General features: G+C 39.9%; 1 non-coding gene across 1 annotated transcript; it reads right to left on the reverse strand.

Moving 5' to 3' along the window:
* Positions 1 to 1,241: 1,241 nt before the first annotated feature.
* Positions 1,242 to 1,348, reverse strand: LOC141616439 (small nucleolar RNA R71). Its single transcript, XR_012530787.1, has one exon. It is a non-coding gene; the product is annotated as a small nucleolar RNA R71 (small nucleolar RNA).
* Positions 1,349 to 8,620: the final 7,272 nt, after the last annotated feature.

An 8,620-nucleotide genomic window follows, 5' to 3' on the forward strand; every position in this document is an offset into this window, starting at 1 on the left:
GAGACTTATAAGACATAAACCAACTCGAGTCTCATTAGACCATGCATATAGTTGAGTAGGGAGGATTAAGTCGACTTGTAGGTGTTGTACAATCTAATCGATTCGGCTCCGGGACCCAAACCTTCCTAGGATTGTAAGATATAAACCAACTCGATCCTATCACAACAATAATTGCTTGCTTATAATTTGAGAATATGTTTGTGTGATCAATTCCCATGAATCCCCTATGAACCCATGAAACCCTAGTGCTTTTAATCAATTGTTTACATCTCATTTTAGTCATCTTGCTTGTTTACTTTATTGTTATTTAGTTTAGTGATCTTCTTATCTCAACCCAAATTGTGACACCTCTAGACACCCCTACTTGCAATCGAAAATCCTACATCAATATCCGTCCCTTGGCATCCGACCTTTACTTGCCTCTTTACTAGTTGTAGAGTTGTTTGTGAAGTTATAAATATTGTTTTGGTCTAGGTGCTCCTAACGACAAGTAACCTAAATCTAAGCTCAAAGCGGACCGACCAAAAATGGCGCCGTTGCCGGGGACGGTGTTAACTTGATTTGATTTTCTTTGATTGTTATTAGTTGTGTCTTTCTTTGCCTTGGGAAGTAAAACTCCTCAAGGTTTGTTCTAATTATTTTCGAGTTGTTTGATATTTTGCATGTTTAAAAGATCACAAGCTAACTTTTTACCCATTGATCACGACATTGAAAGGACTTTGACAACCAATAGAAGAATTGCTAGAAATACTTTGAGAGGTATTAGTGAGGTTGTAGATATTCAACCAAATACTATTGAGTTCATCAACCCTTTTGCAAGAGAAGGTGAGGAGAACCCAACACAAAATCAACCACACAATCAACCCACAATGCCTAAGTTTTCATCACATTCCGTACCAACCGAGGAGAACCTACCCAATGGAACTCCCACACCACAACACTTAACCGGAAATTTTATTGCAAAATCCGCATTTATCCAATTAGTCGAAAAAATCCAATTTGGGAGGATGCCTAGTGAAGACCCTCATTCCCACATGGAGACTTTTTGTGACTATTGTGTTGCGATTTCCCAAACCGGAGTGACTCAAGACCAAATTCGATGGGTCTTATTTCCTTTTTCTCTAATTGGTACCGCAAAACAATGGTTGAAGAGCCTTGATAAGGCTACTCTTGGAATTGACTCTTAGAAGAAGTTGGCTCTAGCTTTCTACAAAAAATTCTACCCTCCGGAAAAGACTAACATGCTAAGAGCTCAAATTACGGGTTTTAAGCAAAAGGACGAAGAATCTTTGTATAAAGCTTGGGAGCGATTCAAAGGAATCTGTCGCTCATGTCCTCATCATGGACTTAGCGAGTGGTTCTTGGTACAACAATTTTGTAATGGTCTTTATGAAGACTCAAGAAACATTCTCAACATGGGATCAAATGGTATGTTCACCGAAGTTGACGATAATCAAACTTCGAACAAGATTGAGGAAATGGCGGTCCATAATTCACAATATAGTAGACCTCGCAAGGCTACTAGAGGAGGAAAGCATGAAGTGGACTCTATTACTCAATTGGGTGCTCAACTTAGTGCTCATATTGATACCATCAACTTGAAGTTTGAGAAGGCTATGGCTAAACTTGAAGAAGCCTCAAAATCACCAAAGCATCATGTTAATGCCATGGTGGCATCTTCATCAATCCCAAGTGGGATATGTGAGAATTGTGGAACTTTGGGACATGACCAAAGTGAATATAGGGGAACAAATGAGCAAGTGAATGCTTTTCAAGCATACAAAAGTGGTACCCCTTATTCCAACTATTACAATGAAAACACCAAATTCCATCCAAATCTCTCATACAAAAGCCAAAATGTTCAAAACCCTCAACCAACATACACCCCACCTCCCATGAGAAACCAAAATCAAAGACCCTTTTACAACCAAAACCAAGGTTATCAAAATCAAACTCCATACAATCAACAAAATGACCAAGGTTTTGATGTTCAAAAAGCGGTCCTCCAAATGCAAAAGAATCAACAAGAATTTTTCACTCAAATGCAAAAAGATAGCCATGCAAACAACATCACCATCAACAACATCCTAGCCCACACAAAAATGTTGGAAACTCAAATGACCCAACTAGAATCCTCAAGCTCTCAAAGACAAAAGGGACAATTACCACCTCAAAGTAATCCCCCAAGACATGAAACGGTTAGTGCCATTCACTTAAGGAGTGGTACGAGATATGAAGGGCCAAAGAAGCAAGTTGAGGATAAAGTTGTGGAAGCTAGTGACAAAGAAAGAGTTGTGCAAAACTCTAGGGAAGAAGAACCCACCAATTAAGAAGTTTCAAAGAAAAGTGAAGAAAAGGCCAAATAGAAGGATCCCATTGTGATTAGACTTCCATTCCCGAGTCGTCAAGCTAAGCCTAAGTTTGATGACCAACTTGGGAAATTCATGGAAATTGTAAAGAATTTAGAAGTCTCGATTTCTTTCACGGAATTGATCAATCACGTTCTGGCCTATGCGAAGTACATGAAGGACATCCTTACGAAGAAGAAATCAATCCGGAAGCTTGAGACTATTGCCTTCACTAAGGTGAGTAGTATCATCCTTCAAGGGAGTTCACCTCGAAAACTCAAGGATCCGGGAAGTTTCTCCATTCCATGCACTATTGGTGACACTACAATCAACAAAGCTTTATGTGACCTTGAGGCAAGTGTTAGTGTCATGCCATATTCGGTTAGCAAGAGGCTAGGAATGGGAGAACTCAAATATACCAACATCACGCTTCAAATGGCGGATAGATCGACAAAGACATCTTTAGGGGTATGGGAAGATGTTCCCGTGAGAATTGGAAAATTCTTCATCCCGGTGGATTTCGTTATTGTTGACATGGAAGAAGACTCCAACATTCATATTATCTTAGGAAGACCTTTCTTGCACACCGCGAGAGCGGTGATCGATGTGAAGCATGGAGAGCTCACCCTTGAAGTGGGCGATGAAACCATCACTTTCAATCTTGACAAGACCATGAGAGCTCCCCGATTGCATGAACCATGTTTTATGGTTGATCACTATAGCCGGAAGGATGATAGGAAGAAGTTGGAATTTCAATAGAAAAAGAAAGTGGATGATGCTTCATCAAAAGAACAAGGAAATTGCAACAATGAGAGCTTGAAAAGCTCACCCATGATAAGTGAAGAAGATGGCCTCATTGGCCAAGACAAGAAAGAAGGAGAGTTGTCTCTATCAACTCAAGAAATTTTTAATGATCAAGTAGACGAAGTTTGCGGTCTTTGGGATGATGAGTTTGAAAGGATATTCAATCCCTTTATTGGTAATGCTATGACCCAAGACCATCATGGAGAACAACAAGTGCAAAAATCTATTAAGGACCTTTATCATGATAATGAGCAAGCTTTCGACTACTTCTTCAAGGTGTTGAGTAACATCAACAACACCTTGAACATGCCCCCTTGACATCTCACATTGGATGAGAGTTTGGTGGAGTCCTCCCAAAACCACCATTTGTAAATATTCTAACTCCCTAACTTGCATTTCAATTATTACATTGCATTTTTGTCATTTTTGGATTTATATTTTTGTGCCTTGATCAAGATATTCATCATTTTGAGAGAAGTGAGGGAGGGACTTATGATTTTATTGATGTGTAGTGCTTTACCTTAGTGTGGGGATAGCAACTGCCTAGGCTATTCATGCCTTTCTAGTGCCCTTACAATGAAGAACACGAGAATTGAAGAATGAAAATGACACGGGTTACGAAGTACCCACAGATGGACCTGAATCCGTGTGGTCAAGGGAGAATCCGAGCGGCCAAATGGACAATCCACTCGTCCTAAAGAAACCCAAGCGTCCAAGTTACCAGACACTCGTCTGGTAGAGCTGCAGAAATCAAAAACCTGGTCTGACAATGAATCCGAGCGTCTCAGCTGAGAATCCGCTCGTCTCATTCTGGACGGTCGTCCTTCAAGAAAGACGCTCGTCTTTTTGCTGCAAAAATTTTGGGATTTTCTCTGTAAAGGAATCCGAGCGTCCAGCCAGAGAGACGCTCGTCCCTCCACAAAGAATCCGCTCGTCTTTCCAGAAAGAAGCTCGTCCTGTGGCGTCTTTTCCTGAGCCAAATTCTGAAGAATCCAAGCGTCCCGACACCTGGTCCGCTCGTCTTCCACTGCATTTTCAAATATAACGGGTCTTTTAAAACCCTCTTCTCCCATTCATTCTCATTTCTTCAAACATACAAACACTACCCAAAACCCAAAAACCCCAAAATCCCCATCCTCTCCATCAACAAAATCAAATTTCCTCAACCAAACTCAACCAAATCAAATCCAAACTTCCTCACAACAAAAATTAATCACTCCTTTTGCAACAAGTGATTCAAACACCCAAAATCTTCAACCTTTTGATTTTTAGGATACAAAGCAACATTCTCTTCATCCTAAATCGATTTGGGTATCACTAAAAATTGAAGATTTCAATCTTTCATTGGTGTAATCAAGCAAAGGAGAATGGCAAGAACTAAAGGAGGCAACAAGGCACCCCAAAAGAAGACACTTTCCAAAAGGCAACTAGCTCTTCAAACAAAACAATTGTCAAAGGCATTGGTAGTCCATGAAGCAAGGTTGGAGGTTTAACAACAAGATTCCCCTATGGAAGCTACAACATCAACAACTCCGGTCATTGAACAATTATCCAATTATTCGGAGGTAATTTTCACCTCCGACTCTCATAGGGAGAAATTCATTCTCTTTGCTAAGAAAACCATCATGCCTACTAAGTTTATTTGTGAAGATGCATTGTCAAAGTTGGGTGTTCTTGAACAAACCAAAACCTTCTTTGAGTCTATGGGATTGGGTAAATTGTTTACAATGAAAGAATTGACATACCCCTCCCTCACCTTGGAATTTTTAAGTTCTTTGAAAGTCACAAGGGTGGAGACTCGAACCAACATCGAGTTTCGTCTTGAAAATGTTGATAGACGCATAACTTATGAAGAATTGGGTAAGATATTAGGCCTTAGTGATAACCCGAAATATACAAAGACTCCTATCAAGTATGACCCCGCTCCTCTTTGGATGGCAATTTCCGGAAAGAAATTCATACGCTTTCATGATTGTCGTGCTCTCTTAGTCCACCATCCGGGCATTAGAGTATGGCATAAGGTCATTAGGAATACTTTGATAGCTAGAAATGGCACAAATCATCTTACCAAGCTCGATTGTATTCTTCTTGAGTCGACCTTGAACATTGGGAGGGAATTTACCAAGCCATACAATGCTCTAAGACTTTTGGTTGAACGATGGCTTAATGTCGATTGTCGCAAAGAAGGCACCGCCTTTATTTTCAATGGAGGACTAGTTACCCATTTGGCTAAGCATTTCAACCGGAATTTCAACAAAAACAACACTTATGTGCCTGTTAAAGGAGGTCATCTTGTTGATATGGACACCATGATTCACAAGTTTAAGTGGGTCAAGCACGACACTCTTGACAACAAATATGGGTGGTTAACAAATGAAGCTAGATCCTTCACCTTGCCTTCCAAAATTTTTTGATTGAATGTTCACCGACCGAACTACCTTCTCCACTCTCCGAAGAGACCGAGTATATCATTCAACAACAAAGGGACGAAATTGCCGAGCCCTCCTCCTCCATTATCACCCCACCTTACCCATTTGAATATCACGAGTTCAAACCCAAAGATGTCGAAGTGGGAAATGATTACTTGACTCTACTCATGAGGGAAATGCATAAGCAAGCTTACAATGATAGAGTCGATGCTTATAAGGCCCAATATCCGCCCCTCCTATATCTAGCTAAGCAAGGACTTCTTGATCCGTCTTGTCCTTTGCCTAGTTGGGCGGATAGGGAAATATTCTTTCCTAGCATTCCTAGTGGTGGTAGACCGGGTGGAGAGGAGATGGTTGTTGAAGAGGGTGGTGACCAAGAAAGAGAAGAAGAAGAAGAGGTTCAAGAAGAAGAAGTCCAAGAAGAAGAAGAGGAAAGTGAGGAAGAACAAGCAAGTGAGAGTGAGAGTGGACATGATTCCACATCTATGGAGGTTGATGATGCCTCAAGAGAGGAAGATGATGATGATGATGATGATACGATGGGCGAGGATTAGCAAACTTTGGAGGCTCCAACATTCTTACACTCCCCTTATGGTTTGTCTACTCCTCTTGTTTTTATTTTATCTTGATCATTTTATTGGAGTCCTAGCAACATTGGAGGACTAACACCTTGGCTTCATTAAGGTGTTCATTATCATTGTTCCCGACTTGTAAAATCCAGAATGACAATCTTTAGTTTCATGCATTGCATTCCATGTGCATGAACTCCCCCGAAATTCATGATATTAGAAATAATGTCTATTTTGGTTTGGGGAAGTCCGTGCATATGCATTGGGAGCTAATTTAAATTATGCTCTCCGCCATAACAAAAACACATGCATCATGTAGTGTAGTTTAGTATAGCTTGCATTTAGTTTAGAAATCATGCATATTCATTGCATAATTTCCTATCGTATTGGCCATTGAGGACAATGCCCATACTAGTGTGGGGATGGGAAATTCTAACTTGACTTTTATACAAAATCCAAAAAAATCAAAAATTTCGAAAAATCCAAAAAAAATTGAAAAATTGAAAATCCAAAAACAAGTTCATTTCCTTTGTAGTATAGTCTTGTATATATTGTGTTTCTTCATCCTTGCTCACATTGATTGACTACGCCACATCCGAGACATGAGGATATTGAGAACGCATGGTATGATCTTTTCAATCTCTTTTTTTCTCTTTATGTTAATGACTATGTGGCTTTATTTTGATTGATGCGGTAAAAACAATGTGAATTTAGGATTGCATTTAGATTATTTGGCATACGAGTTGGTAGAAGCATATGCATTAGGTTGTATATATGTTAGTTGCATCATGGCATATAGTTGCACTTAGGAAAAATTTTGTGAAACCGTCTATTTGGGAAGCTTGACAAGTGTACATAGGCCCTAGTAGATGTTTTTTCTTCTTAAAACTTTTCTTGTTAGAATACTTGTAAAACACCCTAGGATGTGTCATGCTAGTATCCTTTGACCCATGGATTAAGGCCTAGTCAAGAGTACCTTGTGGTGTGATAACTCCTTGGCTACCGTTTATTCCAAGGTGACCCTTGAAATGACCCTTGAAACCATGCAACCATCATTCATCCATGTTCTACCATACATTTTTTCATCAAAGGGAATGAGCACAAAAATTATTCAAATTTGAGTTCAAGAAATGAAATAAAATGTCAAAAAGTTTGCAAATTGCATCAAAATAAAAGAGGAGTAACAAAAATGAAAAAAACTCTTATGCTTCAAATATAAGGCACCCTCGTTACTAATTGGGGTGACTTTGAAAATGTTCAAAAGAAAATGCAAAAATTTGAAAGTTGTCGAGTATTAAAATGCCAAAAATCAAAAAGAAATGGCAAAAAGAAAGTGTTCTCAAAATGTCAAATGCCACAAGAAATTGGGGGGGAAAACAACAACAAAAGCAAACTCCCAAATGAAACTCAAATACTATTGATCCCTTTATCCATCGTATCCATTTTTGTGGATGGTAGAGAGGGGACGACCCTTCTTCTTGTCTAGGCAAGAAGGGGAATTCCGTGATCCTCCAGTGTTTCTAACACCATAGGGAGTCTATTCTTAACAAAAGTATTTAACGATTGAGGACAAAGGTACCCTAGCTTGACACAACTTGGAGGTGATTTATTGGTATCCTTCTAGGCTTAGTAGTTTGAAGAAACCATATCTATAAAGGAGTGTGTACCCTTGAATTGCTTCCTCTTTAGATAATTTCCGCCACTTAGATGAGGAAAGTGGCTATTCTTTTTGTAGATGCATCCATTACTTGATTTTGTGTGCTTTAATGATTGGATGTGTCGCCATTTTGGCAAGACCCACCTTGCCTTGCAAGAAGGCAGCCTACCTCATGGTTGTCTTGTTGTGAGTTGAAGGGGCGGAGTGAGACCCGCTAAATATCTCATATCGGCTATATTAGTAGGATAGTTTAAATAAGGGTCCTAGTTTTTTCACCTCTTTACTCGGGACGAGCAAAGGTTCGGTTTAGGGATATTTGATGTGATCAATATTTGAGCATATTTAGTCCCCGAATTAGCCTCGTTTCTATGCTTTTTAGTGCATATTTGGGTCATTTACTATCTTTAGTCCTTTGTTTTGCATATTCTTTGAGGTTTTGTTTCCTTGGTAGGAGAGGAGTGCAAACCTTGTATTTTCATGGCAAAATAGAGCTAAATTGATCGAATCTAATGACCAAGCATCAAAGAGAAGACAAGACTAGAAGGCCTTTGTACATAATGTAGTAGATGGGCAATGATGAAGAAGATCCTTGCATCCCCGACAAAATCCCAGAGGATTGTTGGAAGAAGAAAAGAAGAAAGGAAGAAATGGCAAGCTGGACTAAGATCCGAGCATCTCACCTATCGGGAAGCTCGTCCAGAAGCTCCACAGGCCGCTCGTCCAAGCTGCCAGGCCGCTCGTCCAATGCCTACACAATCCGCTCGTCCCGACCATCTGGACGCCCGGATTGTCCTCCAGAGCAACACGTCCTCT

Source organism: Silene latifolia, chromosome 11 (assembly GCF_048544455.1).
Source record: "Silene latifolia isolate original U9 population chromosome 11, ASM4854445v1, whole genome shotgun sequence".
Classification (NCBI taxonomy): domain Eukaryota; kingdom Viridiplantae; phylum Streptophyta; class Magnoliopsida; order Caryophyllales; family Caryophyllaceae; genus Silene; species Silene latifolia.